This window comes from Ambystoma mexicanum, chromosome 7q (genome assembly GCF_040938575.1).
Source record: "Ambystoma mexicanum isolate Mex_15411 chromosome 7q, UKY_AmexF1_1, whole genome shotgun sequence".
In the NCBI taxonomy this organism is placed as follows: domain Eukaryota; kingdom Metazoa; phylum Chordata; class Amphibia; order Caudata; family Ambystomatidae; genus Ambystoma; species Ambystoma mexicanum.
Genome location: NC_090941.1, coordinates 17799889 through 17818454, shown reverse-complemented (window position 1 = coordinate 17818454; position 18566 = coordinate 17799889). Strand labels below are relative to the sequence as shown.

At 42.8% G+C, this 18566-nt stretch overlaps 1 protein-coding gene across 9 annotated transcripts in view; it reads right to left on the bottom strand.

The window, feature by feature from the left end:
- The window catches only part of DMD (dystrophin), a 7616828-nt gene that overhangs the window by 1809235 nt on the left and 5789027 nt on the right, over positions 1-18566 (bottom strand). The gene's annotated exons all lie outside the window — the stretch shown is intronic.

Genomic DNA, 18566 nt, shown 5'->3' with positions numbered 1-18566 from the left:
AAAAAAACAATAAAAACGTTTTTCAAGGGGTTGAACATTATAAACATTTAAGTGTAGTGGAAAATGCCAATGTTATGGTGCCAACACGAAGTCTAAGCAAAGTGCACCACACTTCAGAAACAATTTTAACTTCCACTGGACCACCACAACTGAAGACACCCTTTCACTACAGTGACATCACACACAACTGTTGGTGCTTTTTAAGGTACCAACTGAAAATACTATGCTGAGATGTTAAAATGTACATGCTTTTGAAAGCCAAGGAGGACTGATGGTGCACACACACTAAAAGTATAAAATATTTTATGTCGAAAAAAAAGCAAGAGAACATTTTCCACTCTAAACTATATTGGCTGCAGGAAATAAATGCAAGGAATTGTGTCCTCAGATGACTGCTAGTGCAATACATTTGGGAGAACAGACACATAAACCCATTGGAAAACATCTCTCAACTCCAACAGTGCTGGGAAATCACATTTTCAGCAGCAGGCCCACGTTATTCACCCGATATATTGCATGTAATGTGCCCAAACACTCAAGCACAAGTTTGAAAACAACAATTTTTTTTAAAGAGAGTTCTGTGAAGCAGTGGGGTAGTGTGGATTGAGGTTTAATTTGTAGGGCGATGGCCTTTGTAGTCTGTAGTAAATTTAAGATTGACATTTGCAACGTTTGCCGGCTTTACTTTGTATGCTGTATGTTGTAACATGAACTTCTTGTAAACATAACGTTCTAAACTGTGTTTTGTGCATGCGTTTTGCGCATGCGTTGTTCATATCTGAGTGAAGGTCCAAATACATCTGGTGGTTTGTATTATGTGTCTGTGTTGTGTGCACGAGTTATCTGTATAGTCACATAGGGGACACAGGTTATGTACGCAATGGTTTGGATCCGGGTGTGAGGGCGAAGTGCAGGAGCAGGGGGAGGATGAAGAGGGAATGAGGGGCCAGCCTCATAATGTGGGGGAGGGTGGCCTGGATGACCGTTTTGAAAGAGAGTTGTAAGTGGGGGCAATTAACCAGTTGGGCTGTTGACTCCTCCTCCCCTTCCTCTGAGCCCAGAGGAAGGCTGAATAGCTAGTACACCTTCCTTCTGTGCACTAGATGTATCTTTCCCCCCAAAGCAGAGGATATTTAGTTTCGTAAAGAGATGTTAATCACTGTAGGCGTGGCTCATGTAAAGGCCGAGCAGCGCTGAGTTGGCCTCATCATAGGGGGTACATTGATATCGCATGGGCATGCTTTTGTCTTCTGTCAATGTACGTGTGTTGCTGCTGCCACTTTCATTATTTTTTTATTCACAAGTACTTTGCTCTCCCAGGTGAGACATTCAAAGAGTTCTTGTGGTAGCACCCCTTTCCCATCGGTATTGGGCAAAGCGTCACATCAGAGTGCGGCCTTCTTCCTGCAACCTCCTCCATTTGGGAGGCTTAAGCCAGGGGTTAGGCTGACCCTGAGTAAGGGTCACAGAGAACAGGCTGGCAGTACAGTGTGGGGAGAGCCAATGAGGGCAAATAAAGTATGGGACCCAGACTCAGACAAATGGAGCGATGTGTAGAAAACCGGTGACCAGGGAAGAGGAGCTGGCATGATAGATGCAATCAAAACCTTATTTTCTCTACATTCCGAATCAAGGAAAGATGATTTGCCTTGTCAGTCTGTTGATATGGCGACCTTGGTGGATATGTCCAGGGCAAGAAGTGCAAGCCAGTTTACCCTTTGCCTAGCTACTGGGCTTTGGATATCATGCCCCAAAATGGATCAGCTGGTGAGGTCAGTCACATGGGCTGCATTGAGCCCAATCAGGGCTCCATGTTTTTATTTCCTCCTGGTGTGTGGGTGCTTGCCCCTTCCTGAGAGTTTGCAGAAGGTGTGAATGATGTTTCATAGGATGGCAGATGGCAAAGTACAGCCGGCTTCTCTTGAGGCCTTTATCATTGGTGGTGCGTGGGGCAAGAGCGGAGAGGTCAAAGGGGTGGATGACCTAAGACAATCATAGACCAGTTTGTGTTATTATGTATGTACATGTGTAACCCACATTTGTGAGCATCTCTGTGTAACTCTGCTTTCAGTGCACATTACCTAATAATAATCTCCATTCATAAGTATATAGTGTAACGCACCAAATTCTAAATGCATCTTCTAATCTTCAAAATCTTTCCTACGTTTTCCTAAACTGACAGTTGACATTTCTATGGCATCCATCAGTTGCCCATAAGCATTAGTCATATGTCACATATCTCAAACATTGAACTCGAAAATGTGTACATATTTGTACTGAAATCATATTTTTTTTGCGTCTGCAAAAAACCCTTTATTTAGACCTTATTTTCACACATATATATATTATAGGCCTATATTTAAGGTGAAACCAATCATCCATAGGAAATGTGAAAATTCTCTGGCTAATAGCTTTTGAGCTATAGGACGGAGCAGCCTGACATTTTACAAATGATAGTTCAGGGCCGATTTGCCCAGAACTGGAACATGTTGGGCAAATCCGTGCGACTACCACCACCTAACTCTTCCTCGTCACAGTATGTCGCTAACTCCACCTCACTCTTCTTTGTCACAGTCCCTCACTATCTCCACCTAACTCTTCCTCATCACAGTCCCCAATTACCCACCTCACTCTTCCTTTTCACAGTACTCCACTACCACCTTCTCGCTCTTCCTCGTCACAGTACACCGATACCACCACCTCACTCTTCCTAGTCACAGCCTCCCATGGATCCCACCTTGCTCTTTCTCTTTAAAGCGCTCTGCTACCACATCACTCTTCCTTGTCACAGTCCCCCACTACCACTAGGTCACTATTCCTCATCACAGTCCACTTTTGCCACCACATCGTTCTTTCTTGTCATAGTGCCCCAATGACACCAACTCACTTTTCTTCGTCACAGTGTTCAACTACCTCACCTCACTCTTCCCTGTCACAGTTCCCAAAAACCCCATCCTATTCTTCCCTCGTCATAGTCTTCAACTACACAACTTCCGTCTTATTCGGCACAGCCCCCACTATACCCACCTTGCTCTTCCTTGTCACATTACACTATTACTAATTACCTGCTTATCTAGTGGATCAATAAAAGATGAAATACTTGCTAAACCCAATGTTGTGTAGCTCAAGAGCAGATATTAATAACAAATGACATGACAACCATTATGTTATCAGAAAATAGAGATCATTACAGGTGGTGGGAGGTATAGCATAACAACACCCCTGCAATTCAGTGAAAAAAACATTAGTTGAAGCACTGTTAAGGTGAAACAGTCTATACAGATTTTTGCATCAGAATCCACCCTTACATGCAGAAACACGTTTTTTAAATGCTGCATCTCTCTTCTTGCTTGCATGCTCTGCTGTACCAGTGATGTCACTCATGATGCCATAAGTGATGTCATATGTGATATCATCAGTGATGGCATCAGGGTGATTGTGGGTTGCACAATGCTGACCTAATAGATCTCAGAGAAAACTTTCCATTTAACTGAGAGGGATCCAAAAGATACTCCTAGCAATTAGGCGATGGGACACCTTTTAGATCCACATCGTTCATGAGTAAAACAAGTATCCTCCACCGATATCTCTAAATGCTCTCTGTGCAATACCATAACAATAATTTGAAAACAATAAATCTGTGGCAGACTTTCAGGTGTTGTCACAAAAAGGAAAGTAACACTTTGTTATCTATTTGTTTGTTGTATTAATTGCCTGTGTAGACTGGGAACCATCATCAGGGCTTTTTTGTGTATGTATTGTTGAATGAAGTTCCTTATTAGAATATTTCTTTGCCGGAGTAGATGCCCCTATAAAAAATAAATGCATAGTACTTTCTATCATATTATGAACATTCAACTCAAAATGTCCCTGTTGTCCTTATTCACTGGGTTTGTAGCATGCTTTGTCTCTCGGAGCATTCACAGTCATATAACAGAGAAACAGCAGACAGTACACATTATGAATTCAATGGGATAGAATGGGAAGCCATAATGGTTATGCTTCAGAGTATGCATGACATATTGCTTTTCACAAAACTGGACGGGATTTAGAAGAAATATGTCACGCTTCTATTGAAATGGCATATATGTCTGATATGTCAATTCTGCTAACCCAGTAACAACTTTCAGTTCCATCGGGAATACGTGGTCATCGGGGCAGCAAAGTCATCTGGCAAAGTTCTGCAGTTCAGACGCCGTGCATAACTAGCTTAGCGTGGTAATGTACATTCATGGAACTTTCATACATGAGGGTTGCCGAAATGTACCAATTGTTCCCCAAAACAATTTTCAAAAAACGATTGAAAGGTATTTTAAGACTTGCATATCAATATGTGCCCTGTAGCTTAGAATTATTATTTTTTAAGTGTAGCCAGATCTTGCTGCAGGTTCATGAATACAGATTGACTGAAAAAGTTTGGGAAGGAAGCAATAAGTAAATCAAAGTGAAGACAATTTTACATATTATTTATTGCCCAAGAGGAAGGAAAACGTTAAAATATATTCGGGGAGATGCATAGAAGGAAGGGGAAACATTGGCAATGAGAAAGAAAAGCAGGAATAGGATGTGAGAAACCTGCCTAGGAATATGTCCTTTGGGAAGATATCACATGATCAAAAGCAGAGACCTGCATGCTAAAGGAATTCAAAAACAAACGAGGTGGGCAAAGCCAACAGGAGTGTCTTTTTAAATGTAGAAGGTAAGATTTGTATTTTGTATGCAACTCCCTCAGTGCAAAAAGGCTTACAGCCTGCATTTGCAAATCCAGACATAGTTGCTTTGTCAATGCTTGTTATTCTAGAATTCTCAGTTAAGTAAATTCCAAATGTGCCACTTCAAAATGTCTGCCAGATTGTCAAACTCTCCATTTCATCTGCAGCGTTATTAGTGTTTTATCTCTGGTCAGAAACCACCCTGCATTTTTCAGAAAGCAGCCAAGTCTCATTTGCGTTGCTAAGAAGCTATGATGTGCATAGTCTACACTGCGGATTATTCCTGCAAAATATGCTATGTTTTTACAGATGATGGATATAGTGGGAAAATATTTATACAATACACAAACACACTAATAAGAAATATAAGAAACTGCAAACGACGTTACAGCCCTCCACAAAGATATTTTGTGAAACGTCATAGACACAGGTACTTTATATTGCAAAAACAGTCTGTGAAAATATTTTTAGTGTTACAATATGACTAATGCCCTGTAGAGGTAAAAGGATGAGTGGTGGCCCAACCTCCCCAGCCCTCACACTTCTACAAACCAGCAGTGATTATAATCATAAAGGTGACACAGGCACAGCCAAGAGATAAGCCTCCGTAGCCGTTTGTGGTAACATGGGTTGAAGCCAGGCACTACTCTTAAAAGGAGTGTGAGTGTGATGATAGTAGCAATCCAAACAGCAATTTTACAGCAATCCCAAATAATGTCCAATCAAGGCTCTATAAAAAGATATATGCTTTAAACACCTCAATAATCAATAAGTAACTATCTATAAAAACACTACAAACATCCACCCCTGTCAAAAGAACACCGGAACTGCAGGATGTAGATAATGCAAGCAATCTTGGTAATGGAGCAGGGTGAACGGCTAAAAATCAAGGGTTGGTTCAAAGTACGAGGCAGTTTGAGATTTTGGTAACCATAGGGTTGTGTTGCCTAGTGATGCAATCCTTATAGAGGTTTGGGTCGAGGTCTGGTGGTTCTAAGCTGTGATCCTGATAGTCTGATACAATGCTCTATGAGGGGGCAGTCAGAAGCGATCCACAGTGTCAAGCTAGTTGCTTTAGCCGAACAGGTGACATGCTCTGCTTAGACTGATGCAACATCGAGATGGTTCGATGAATGCAGCAGCAGTGGTTCGAAGAAGGCTCAACACAGTGCCAAAAGCAGCACTGCATGTCCTGGTGGTTCGAAAACATTGGAACGCGGTTGCTATGGATTGATGCTATAGAATTTCAGAAACCCGCTGCTTTGTGTCTTTTGATGCTGTGAGTCCCAATCCAGGGGCTAAAGGACAAGATTGGTCTTTGTTCCCTTTATTCCCAACACAGGGGGCGGGGTTGCACTAGCCAGCACCTGCAGGAGTCCTTCAGCATGGGTGTGCACTATGCTTTTGGCCTAGAGTTTAAATGAAGGAGGATCTGTTTATCAGACAACCCTTTTCTGAGATGGATTACTTACATCATTGTATTATTAATCGAAATCGGAAAAGCCAGGGCTTCTACACTCTTGAGAGATGGCAATTATTCCCAGTTATCCGATAATACAGTGCATAGATTAATTTTCAAAAATCTACAGATCAAAGTTGTCACACTGAAGGAAAACAGACAATTGAAACCTTATTACAGAGCTGACACACCAGTACACAATAACACTACCAGGCATGTGCTCCATTTCAATATGACATCTGCTTTAGTTAAGTTGTAATTGGGCAATCAAGCACACTTGTTGCTTTATGGAGCATCCATAGTTTGGAGTGTAAGTCTTGTTGTTCTCGCCTTTAAACAGAATTGCAGTGGTGCCATAGACACATTCATGGAAAGCTCTGATAACAACAATCATAACATCTTATTTTAAGTCACTCGTAGAGGGCAATTAACAGCAATGCACCACCCAGCCTGAAAACAAAAGACCATCTTAAAACCTACATATGCCAACTCTCTCACATGCTTACACACGTTTTTTCGCTTTGTGCAACATGTTGGACACTAAAAAGAGAGCTTTCAGCACGATGCACTCATGTTAAATTACAGAGGAGCTAATTAGTACCAGCACACACTCCATATAGTGCTAAAAGAACTCTGGCTGAGAGAGTATTTTCTCGACCTAAACCTAAAAAGAGCAGGTGCACACTTTTGACTAAATAATTCAATTTTTGGAGTAGAGTATCATTTTATTATTTCTTGAAATACAAGAAACATTTTTTTGTCACCCGGTGTCAAACAACTGTCCACATTATCTTTCTGACATTGGTTGTGCTCTTGAGTTGCAAAAGGTAGGAAACACATGACTATGGTGAATAAGATAACCCTCTGGCAGCTTGCTAGAATGTTGGATGCCTATGGTGTTTAATTTCTATCAACTTATTAAAGTATTAGGGGTGGGATACGCAAAACCATTGGTTGTAGGAACTAGAATGTTGTTTCAGACTCATAATAGGCAATTTGGCAAGAGAAAGATGATGTTGAGGCAGGTCGGAAAAGAAGATTGGATGTGAAGTTTGGACAAGAGCAAACCACTGAGGTCGGAAGCAGTCTTTCATATATGGCCACTGTTCCCATTGTGCAAAAGGCCACGCATGATTTCCCAGAGATGCTATGTGTGCAAGCTTGCATGCTTCGGAATTACAGACAGATTTGAGGGCTAATCTTAATATATTTGTGTCCTTCACCTTTACAAGTGATCACTTTTAAGCATATGCCAAACAGTGAAACTATTCCCATGCTGGTTAAGGCCATTACAGTGTATTGGATAAATATCTTCCACAGCACAAAGAATGTGTTCACCAAAGCAGCAGTTCATCGCCTTGGATATCCTGGGGATTGAAAACACTATCTGATCATACGAATATACTGATCAAACAGCTAAATTTCCTTTTCTCCAAATAAATGTCATTGCGGCACTTGTGTTGTAGCCATCACCATCAGCTCTTTCAGTGCAGTAGCCAAATTCACTCCACAACACATAGAAAACAGCGTGTTTGAAATTTATGCTAATGGCTTGGGAACAGATTCACTCAAGCATGGCCAATGCAAACTAATTGGTTGTCACCCTTGTGCTCTGTACATTTACATTTCAACAACTTTAAGGAATGTTAACGTCTTCTGATTTGTTGCTTTTCCATTTGCAGGAACCTGTGATCTATGGACCAAACAAAGTAAGTATTGGTGTTGGTGTTGGGTGGAGGTGGCGGATGGTTCAATATGCCTTCTGTCTCACTTTGGTTTAATATCATGCACCTTTCTTCCTTATTCATAGTGTAGAGAAAAGGTATTCAGACTTGGGTGGATGTAGACAGGTAGGAGGTTATTGTTGTTAATGGTGAAAAGATTTCTAAAAAAATGTCTTAATCAATGCTATTATTTCTCTTAGAAAGTAAAAATTTCCTTATATATGAAATTACTACTTATTCCCATGCTACAGAAGGACACCCACCTAGGTTTGGTGGGGCACTTGGCTATTCAAAGGACCCTCCCCTAGGGCATTGTTTCTCACCTGTCCATCGGTCACAAACAGCACAGTGTCTAATCCAATGTCCTGCCTGAAGTTCGCGAGCAGGCAGGACATAGGATTAGACACTGTGCTATTTGTGACCGACGGACACGATTTTTACACTGTGTGATGATACAAACACACAAAGCAGCAAGAAGCAACACAAAATCCCATTGGTCAAAATAAGGGGATTGCTACGAGTTTGAAAAAAGACATTGATTCTATCATTTGCCCTCAGAGGGTTTGATAAGCAGAAGGAACATATCTGTTGCTTGACCAGTGGGAGAGCATTGTTCATCAGTAGAACATCCAGGGGATATGTGCATCGCCCCCTATTGAAGGACCAGTTTGAGAATATTGTATCTGGGTACCAGTGTGGGATTGATTCCATTGCACCGCCTACATCTCTGAAGTTCATATACGGAGATGATGTGGCTCACTCCCGTCCATGTAATGCAAGATATAACAAGATCCTTGCTTCACGTCCTGATGAAGGTCTGAAAAAAGAGGGGCAAGAGTGGTAGTGCCCAGTCCCATGACCGAAACACGTGTCGACCAAGAAAACTATTTGGAATTGTAACAAACAGATAGTGATACCTGTATTAGGGATAGGGTCCGAATATGTTGTAAAATGACTTGGTGGAAATATGGTGTGTTACAAAGTTTGGGTCACACAGAAACGCTGAGAGCTGTTGCTAATGTGTGAGTGTGTGTGTTTGAATGAATGACGGAGATAACCTGAATGTGAGCAGAAACTGGTATTACGTTGGTGTAGAAATTAATTTTATGATATTGGTATGAATTTGAGTTTTATGATGATATACATATGCATATATCATTATATTGAAAAATAATGTGAGTTAAGGAATCCTGTCATCCTCTATCTACTGGTCCACTTCATCATATGTTTCTGCTATGAGAGCCTGCCATGCCCGACATCCGGCACAGCCCCAACATGAGGGACCTTCAGGGCAGGTGCCTGGTATGAGAGGATGACAGGCTGAACCCACAGCACAGCCCGGACACCAGAGAGCAAAACAGCAGGAGCCTTGTATAAGAGGTTGACATGCCAAAGCTACGGCGCAGCCCCGTCACAAGAGACCTTCAGAGTAGGAGCCAGTACGAGAGGCTGACATGCAAAAGCCATGGCGCAGCCCGTATAACAGAGAGCAACAGGGCAGGAGCCTGGTGCTAGATGCTGAGAAGCCAAAGTTACAGCACATCCCCGACAAGAGAGCACACAAGGGCAAGAGCCCGATACGAGAGGCCAAAGCCCTGCCACAGCCCTGACATGAGAACGCCATAGGGCAGGAGCCAGAGACAAGAAACTAGAACACCAGAACAGACATGAAACCCCACTAACACCAAGGAAGGCGAAGCGAACATGTTCCATGACTCGAGAAGAGTTAAAAAAGAAACAAGGCTTCCGAAGACATCGGCCCTTATAAGAGAAGGTAACAGTGGAGAAAGAGGATAGTGGTAGACTAAAGAGAGATCATTGTACTATGCAGATCACTCATCCCAGTAGAAATTATGAAAACAACTTATCCTTGAACCACTTAAACCTATATTGTTGGAGTGAGAGAAAGAAGCGAAGCAAACTTTGAAATCCCTGAACTTAAAATTATCAGGAAGAGAGAACTAGAGATACTGTGAATATAAATGGTAAAGTGATACAACAAGGAATAACAATTCCCTGAGAGAAAGGGAAGCCCATAAGATACTTCATATCAGAAGAAGAGGATGTCAGAAAACTGGCATTGTGAATCAGAAAGCATACCAAAGAGCCACACGAGTAACACAGTGTACTGGACTGCCCATGTGGGTGTACAAAAGACAGATATGCAAATGGGTATTTCCCATCTGTGAAAGGTACAGTGAGCAAAAAGCGATGGCTGCAAACTCTCAAAGTCAGAAAAAAACACAGAAAAGTTTATCATGCCATGTTCTTTCTAGAGAGGGGTGTCTGCTACCATTTTTGAAAAATATTTGCAAGAAACTTGGGGTTGGTCACCCTGAGTTACCTGGGGGGGCAGACATGGACTCCCTGCTTACTGTGCTCAGAGAGGCACAGCTCCACCTCACTGATGGGGCCCAACAAGGCTGAAACCCATGTATGGGGCTGCTGTTGGTACTCTTGTTCAGAAGGGAATTGCCAAAGCATTTCGGTGCTGGATTGCCTATGTAGGCGGGACAAAGACTGATATGCAAATAGAAGTTTCCCATCTGTGAAAGGTACAGTGAGCTAAAAGTGATGGCTGGAAACTCTCAAAGTGGGAAAAAACCACAGAACAGGTTATCATGACATGTTCTTTCGGGAGAGGGGCGCCTGCTACCATTTTTGAAAAACGAAGCAAGTTGAGTTCTACTTTACCCAGAGAAAAAGGCCACCTGAGTAATAATATCCTTCTAGGATACTCCGGAAGTAACAATAAAGAATACATATCTTAGGAAAATAGCCCAAATGAGGATCCTAAGGAGAAAGGAAAGATACAGAGTGTAACAGAAGAGTTATGGAGACTAATACAAAAAGTTACAAGAAACTGGGAATTTGATATCAGTAAACAAGTTTACAGATTGCTCTTAACAATACCTGCAAGGAGAAGGGAGTCATTCTCCTCATATATGTTAGTTGTCCTATTGGTAGAGTCAGAAAGGATAACTTTGGACTACAGACTATTTATTTTGGACATTCATGCACCTTAGGGACCACTCATAGGGATAGGGAAGGTAGGTATTTTTTTTCTGTCTTTCTTTGAGTCTGTGCCCTTCTTTGGACTTGCCACATGCCTCCAAAATGTTCTCATTATTCTTTTGAAGTGTTGGCACCACATCGCCTTCAAACTCCCCTTTGCCTGTTCTACACCCCAACATTGTTCCTGTATCCCCAAGCTAGCTAATTGGCAGCCCAGTCTTCATGCACAGAACTTTTGTCCTACTTTTGTTAGGTCACCCTGGACCCAAAATGTCCTTTGTTCACTGGTGCTCTACCTTTTGTCATGATGGTCTGCACCTCTCCCATCATATTGTTCCCACATAAAGCTACAACACCAACTACCTGCTGAGTAGATTTGACAGCGTGAGAAGCTTGCACTTTTCTTTTAAATGGCACTTGCATATTCAATTTATGAGCATTGATTGCACACCCACATTTCTTCCAAGTGCTTTGAGGAGATTAATTCCTCAGTGTGTACTGAATGAATAAGACACCCACATGTGGCAGCCCCCATTATCAAGCAGCAGCAGGAAAGAAATGTGTTTTGATTACAATCGGCGTGTAATTTGAGGAACCTCCAATCCCCAAAGAGGAAGAAAATAAGGTGAGTGGGAATGTATTCAAAGGAGCTCTTTGACTACGTAATATCTTATTGGATTATGCATGATGAGTGAATTTAATTTCTATTTTAAAGTCAAGCTCGAACTGGCCTCCCATTGTCATGTCCCCTCTGACCACTGAGCCTGGCTTGCAAATGCTGGCATCCCATTTCTTCCTCTAGCAACTGATACTGAAAGCCAGCAGGGCAATCAGTTCCCAAATGTATTCCACAACATTATATACTGTGAATTGCAACATGATGCAAGGAACACAATGCAACACAAGGCCGTGTGTGCAATTCATGCCTCAAAATATGCGCGATTCGCGATTCTTCAGAAATGTTTTTCACAAACCTGTTTTTACAATGAAAAGAGATGCACTGAGGTGTAAATATCGTCCATAAAGTCAGAGAATTACTGTTGTTTTAACAACCTTTATGCAGTAGCCAAACGTTATATGTGCAGATGGTAGAATTCATCAGCTCTTAAAACCATATGGAGGACATATTCAGGTGGCATCATAAAAAGAAGTATTTTGGTTGGTTCCATAACATGAATCAAAACTTTACGTTCTTGGAGTTTTATTAGTGCCAGTGAGAAGAGTAGCACCAGCCTGATGCTCACGGGCAATGTGGACTGGAGTCATATTTTCATGAATTAGGTTTCTTTCATGGTAGTTTATGTCCTGTGTCCTGCACTGGCCATTAGTGCCTTCCTCTCTGCTTACAGGTTGTCACCTCTCCTGCAACCCTCATGCAACATGAAGTGGTTTCTCTGTATGCTTTTTTAGTTTGGGCTATTGTGTTAGAGTACCAATGGGGAGAAATGGCATATGAGAAGGAACACAAAGATTTTAGGGGTTGTTTGGTTATTTACCCACCCATTGACTGCCCATAACCATAATAATCCCTATGGCGCGAGACTGCCCTTGGGTGGTATTAGTGCGTGGTATAAATCAACATAACATAAAATTCCCACCAAGTTCCTGACACTCTGTGTCCAAAACCCCCCCTCATGGGAACTCTTTGAGCTTGCTTCTTTCAAGCAATACCATCAAACATTCCACTCCACGTGTCTGCAAGTGTTTTTTTTTCAAGGCAACCTTCTTAGAGTTACGTAATTGAACCTGTAAACACTACTGGTGTAATTAAAAAAACAGCTCCCAAATAAGGACAGTGTACCGCTGTGGCTGATGAAAATAAATCTGGGCAACCATCTAGGCTCGCCACATGAGTTATATGGTGAGTTCTTGATATACATGGTTTACATCCATAGCTATGGTTTGGAGTTTCACTGTCCAGAGGTCGGACATCACGAGTCCTGGAGTGCAACGTGTGTTAGGTGTTGTTGGTGATGGTGGTGTTGTTCGGAATGCTCCCATTTACACAGTGCATTAATCATGGTTCCCTGGTTTGGTCCACATGATTCCTCTAGTGGTGAAGGTAGTTTATGGGTATTAATAACCCACATTGCTACTCCCCGCCCAGTTTTGGTGCGGTGGCAGTAAATATCAATCTAGAGATGTAAGCATTATGCTTGATTGATGGTGTTCTCATGTTTATAGTTAGGTGGACCATTGGTACAGTCTACCGTTTTCTCACTTCCATCAACATTCCAGCTGACCCATGTCGGACCTTAGTACCCTTGATGAATTTCTGTTTGAACAAACTGTGTACAGAAAGAAACATGTCGGGTCGGCGAACATACTGTTATTTGTAAACAGTTTTGATAAACAGCTGTCTGAGCTGATTTCTGCTGAAATAGGTTGCATAATTAATGGCGGCTCAGCAGAGTTGAATTGTTGGCATTTTGTTGTAATGGGTACAAATGTATATTGTATTATTTTAGCATGATTATTTTACATTGATTAATTAAATGTGTGATGAGAATGAATTGTCGAATGGTATGTGTGTGAATGAAGTATGGTTGACGTGTGGTTTGTAATGGATTCAGGTGGGATGGATGGTTTTTATGAATTGTATCACTCACTTGATGGATCTACCTCTGTATACATTGATTATGACATTGATGGTTGTTTCATCATGATATAGAGATTGCTTTTGATACTTGTTTTTTATATAAGTTTTTTCTATTGTTAATAAATATTATTGAATATTGAGAAGTTGCCTTTTGGGGTTGAATTGAGTATTTTTTATCCCACCATAGGGTTAGTGTAAGACACCCTTGTTTACTACGGCTTGCTTATGATTCACACAGAGTTATTAATTGTGTAGATAGGTAGATTCTACCAGCCCTCACCACATTTGAGCACCCAGTACTGTGATCTTTTGAGGTTTATATATATACATTGGTGTTTTTTCCAGGATAGATCACAGTACTCAGATATTCCTGGTATCCCTTGTTACTCCTGTTTTTTGATTAAAATGTCTTAACCTGTTCTGCCTTCCGCCACTTGATTTAAAAGCAATATGGGTGTCCTTCACTGAAGTCCTGTTAAAAACAAGTATTGGCAAAGTCAATAGTGTTGGCTTGTGTGTAAGTATTAGGAATTCGCCAGACACTGCTCTTAAATGCCCAAGTACTTGCACAATCATGCAGCAGCTACCATCAATGGCCACTTAATTCCACTGCAGGAGTGTCTGGCAGTGCTTTTCCTATGCCTATGCAAACGGCAAGACTGTTACCATTGCCAATGCTTGTTTGTGTTTGGAGTTTTGCCTGAGCCCCATTTTCTCCCCCGCAGCTCATCCTCCTTTCCACCATTGTGTTGAAGTGTGAAGATGACCCTGAAACTAACAATGCTTCATTGACCAGTGCATGTCCAACTAACTGTGATTCCTGTTTTGTCAATCACCCTCATGCTGGGGGAAGTACATGGCCGGTAAGGATCCACTAGCCTGTGCATAGGCAGTCCTGGGCTACAGGCTGTACCACCCATGTATGCACCTTGATGCAGGGGTGATTTCTGTTAGCAACCCAGGGTTTCTCCAGGGGTGTGACTTTTTTTTGTGCGAGCCCAATGTCCCATGAAATAAAACAAATAAAAACGATGGTCCCTGTCATAGTATATACAAGAGGGACACAGTCCCTTTTCTATTTCTATAGCTGATGTCGAGGACAGGGCGGGGCGCCGCTAACGGATCAGAAAGCACTGATCCAGCAGGTAAGTGTGGAGGCAGGGAACAGGTTGGGGATGGGATTTCTTGGGATTTGGGGAGAGGGTGCGGTTGCAGGGAGAGAACACAGAGGGGCTCCCTCTTGCTTTCTCTCAATCAAGATGGCCGCACCCAGGGTAGGGCCATGGGTGGCTGAAGAAACACGGGCAGTACACTTATTATTTTCCAAATGAATGTCCACTTTGTCCTAGCTACCCCAGGGACAATGTACTTTGTTATTATATTCCACTCCATGCTATTGTTAGTATTGTTGCATCTCATTCAAACTAGATCATGGAAAAAATCCTTCTATTTGCATACATGCCTTTATTTTTTCATTGGTCTCATGAAAAAGTGAGCTCATCAAACCGGTCCTCGCCATCCACTGTCTACAAATTGTATCAAGTTCAGGTCTTTCTTCATGGCCTATCAAGTGACACTAATGTTACAGTTCCAAACTCCAATATCAAGCCTATCTAGCAACCTTCACTCTTCTACAAATCATCTCTTCTTGACAGTTTCCATCAGCTGATTACAAGCCAGTGGACATCCCTTCTTCGTCAACCCAGCACCAGTCTGGATCCACCCCTCCACAGATGCAGTCTGTTCTATACCATATTGCCCTCCCTAGGGCCTGAAAGACCTCTCGCTTCCAACAGTAACTACCCTGCCCTCCTGCTATTCTCAGCTTGCTAAACATCAAGAGACCACTTTGGTGGTGATTTTGTGACATGGCTAGTAACTGCGCCTTTTCAAGAGGGACGGGAGCACCTCTCAGATGAGTGTCGGAGGTCTGCCAGGGAGCCATCCAGAGCCGTTCCTACCCCTGAGGTGGAAATGGCAGCCGAGAGGGGCCCAATTCCTGACACCCCTTGTGCCGGAATGATTGCATGTAGACTCTTTTTGCCTATTTTGCCTGTGGAACAAAAAGCTCACCAGTGTTTCTCTTATTTTTTTAGATCTGCAGAAATGCAAGAGGCTCAGCCTGACCAACACAAGAGAACCAAAACAGCAGCAAAACGGACAGCACTTCAGAAACCCTGCAGGAATATCAAGCAACACACACACCACAGAGAAACAGCAGAGGGCCACCCTGAGAATGGACAGAGAGAGCTGCAGGAGGAAGGCCCTGGCATAGGCAGCAATTGAAGAGGCAGGTTCTGACAGGGAACACTAGCGGGCGACACATAACCATGCAATAAACCACCACAGACAACTAAAAGAATTTACTGGCACCAGAAGGGAGATCGGCTCCCAGAACACAAACTGTTACCATGAACTTGGTATGCCACCATTATGCGGTGAACACCCTCGGTACCAGTGGGGGGACTTAAGTCACTTCAAAAGCTTCCTGTGATGACTCCAATGGAGTCATCACGGATTCCCAGGTGGTGACCTACTCTCAAGTGGCCAGGGGACAGCAGCCGCTACGACCATGGTGGCAGCTTTATGAGAGAGTAACAAATGGGAGGAGACAGCTACCAGGAAGATGTCATAACTTCATTGAATGAGACTCAGTATCTCCCCCTTTCCCATGAGAAAGACACTCTAATACCCAAGACCTTAATGGCCTTTTGTCAGCTGCTTGTTCTCCCCTTTAGCGGAAGTAAAGAAACCTCTTGATATTTTTCTGGTCAAAACCCCACCTTTGACCCAAATATGCAAAGCTCCACCACAACACTTTTTGCTCCTGAGGTACCTTTATGTAAAATCATTAAGACAAACTGATGACATACATGGACTCCAACTCCCAGAATTACCCAAATACTGAGGCAAGAAAGATGAATGAGTTTGTAGAAGGTAACAACATGCTGTCTAGTTGTTTTCAAAATTACCTGTACACGGGACATTTAAATATGGCAACCGCACTTTTGAGTGTGGCAGTGCAGAAGAAGATGTTGGCTCCAATGAGAAGGCTTTCAAGTGAGGGAGACACGTACCAGTTATGGCGAAACAGAGGCGTCCATGGAAGCAGGAGGAGGAACGCAGAGCAAGAGCAGGAAGTGCCATGGAGACGTCAGGAGACGCAAGAGAGTTCCTGGGTGCTCAGCAACTCGACGAAGGAACTTTTTCCAGACTGGGTCCTGAATGGAAGCAGATGTATGACTGCGGAGCCAAGAAGGAAGCCAGAATACGTATGCAGCATCCAGAGTGGGAAGCGAACTGCAGAGCCATGCTGCAGAAGCGCAAGCCGGACAGGAGATGCTGGAGGGAACCTGTGAGTCAACCCAAAGCAAGTGGGGCCCGAGACATTCTGGCAACTGCACCAATGACAATATGAATGTTTTGAAAGTACTGATACAGAAATTACAAGAAGTAGATTTGAATGCAGAAAAGGCAAAGTACAGAGCCAAGGTTCAATGAGAAACAAATGCAAGTGTGAGACAACATCTGAATAAATATTACCGCAGACAAATATACAGAGTGCACCATGGTATATTCAGTTTTGGTGATACAAAGGAACTATGAAATGCATATGAAAACCTGGCAAGAGAAGGATACGAGGCAATTGAAACACATAAGAGGTCCTTGCAGGAGAAGGATACCGGGCAAGTGCAAAGCATACAAAATACTGGCAGGGCAGTATACCAGGCAGTGGGAATTGCATAGAGAAGTCCTCGCAGGTAGAATACACCAGGCAGTGGGAATTACATAGAGTCCTGACATGGGAGTATATGAGGTGAGTTACAAAGCAACAAGGAAAACTACAGAACAGTGTTTGTTAAAGAAAAGAGACACTTGTGTTAAAGAAAGACTGTTGCGGAACCTGTTGTTTAAACAGGAACATTGTAAACCAAGGAGAGATACAAAGGAACTGTTAGCAAAAAAGACATTTCCAGTCCATTTCAAGAATTCATGGGAAGGGGACTTCCATCTGGATCCAAGGTATTTCACCTTGGAGAGAATATCCGGTGGAGCATTTCTAACCTTTAGATGTGAACACTGTTTTGCCAATTTCAGGTTCTGGACATTTCCTTTCACATTTTAATATTTTGTTTATAGTGTGAGGGTCAGGATAGAATGTTTTTGGCACAAGGACATCTTTTCAGTTATTGACATCCTGACAGAGACAGATCCCTAGTTTTGGTTTTTAGTTAGGGAAACTTCTCTTCATCCAGAACAGTACTGCGAGACTTGTCCTTGACCTCAAGCCCAGGGATCGTATCTCTCCATGACTGAAATCTCTGCACTGGCTTACAGTGGATGCGAGGATTAAGTTCAAAACCCTCTGCATTGCCCACAAGGCCTTAACTTCAAACTCTCTTGTCCTAAATATCTTCCTTCTCGAGTTCTTCGCTCATCCATCTCCAACTCCTTCAGGGTTAGTTGCTTCTCCAAGCAACAAGCTGGTGGTAGATCTCTTTCTTTGGCTGGGGTCTCCCACTGGAACAGCCACCCTGCCTCCCTGAAACTTGAGGAGAACCACCACCAGTTCTAAAAGCACCTCAAAACCACTTTCCTCTTTGCTTCTGCCTTCTCTCCCCCTCTCCTCTGTTGAACTCCTGGCTGAAACAGAAACTGCACTGGTTCCTGGCCACCCTCTGGCCCAGGTCCCCTCCCCCACCAGTTACACACCTGTACTGCCTCCCTGGCAACCCACGCACTTGGAGACTGTTTTCTGTAGCCCTACAGTCCCCTACCAGCACTTGACACCTGATGTCTGCACTTACCCTTGCACTTGCCACCAGATGGCTGCACATTTATTTATTGCTGTTATTTATTCTATTTATTTTTTATTGTCTATCACATTTATTGCACTGACCCCTCCCCCCCTGCACTTTTCCCCTTCCCCCTCGCCCCTTCCCCTGCACTTGCATGAACTCAATGACACCTGGCCTAATAAGATCGTTGTCTCTGTCTTCCCTCTGTTCCCCCTGCCTTGCCTCATCATTTTCCCCACCCCTCTTCATTTAAAATAC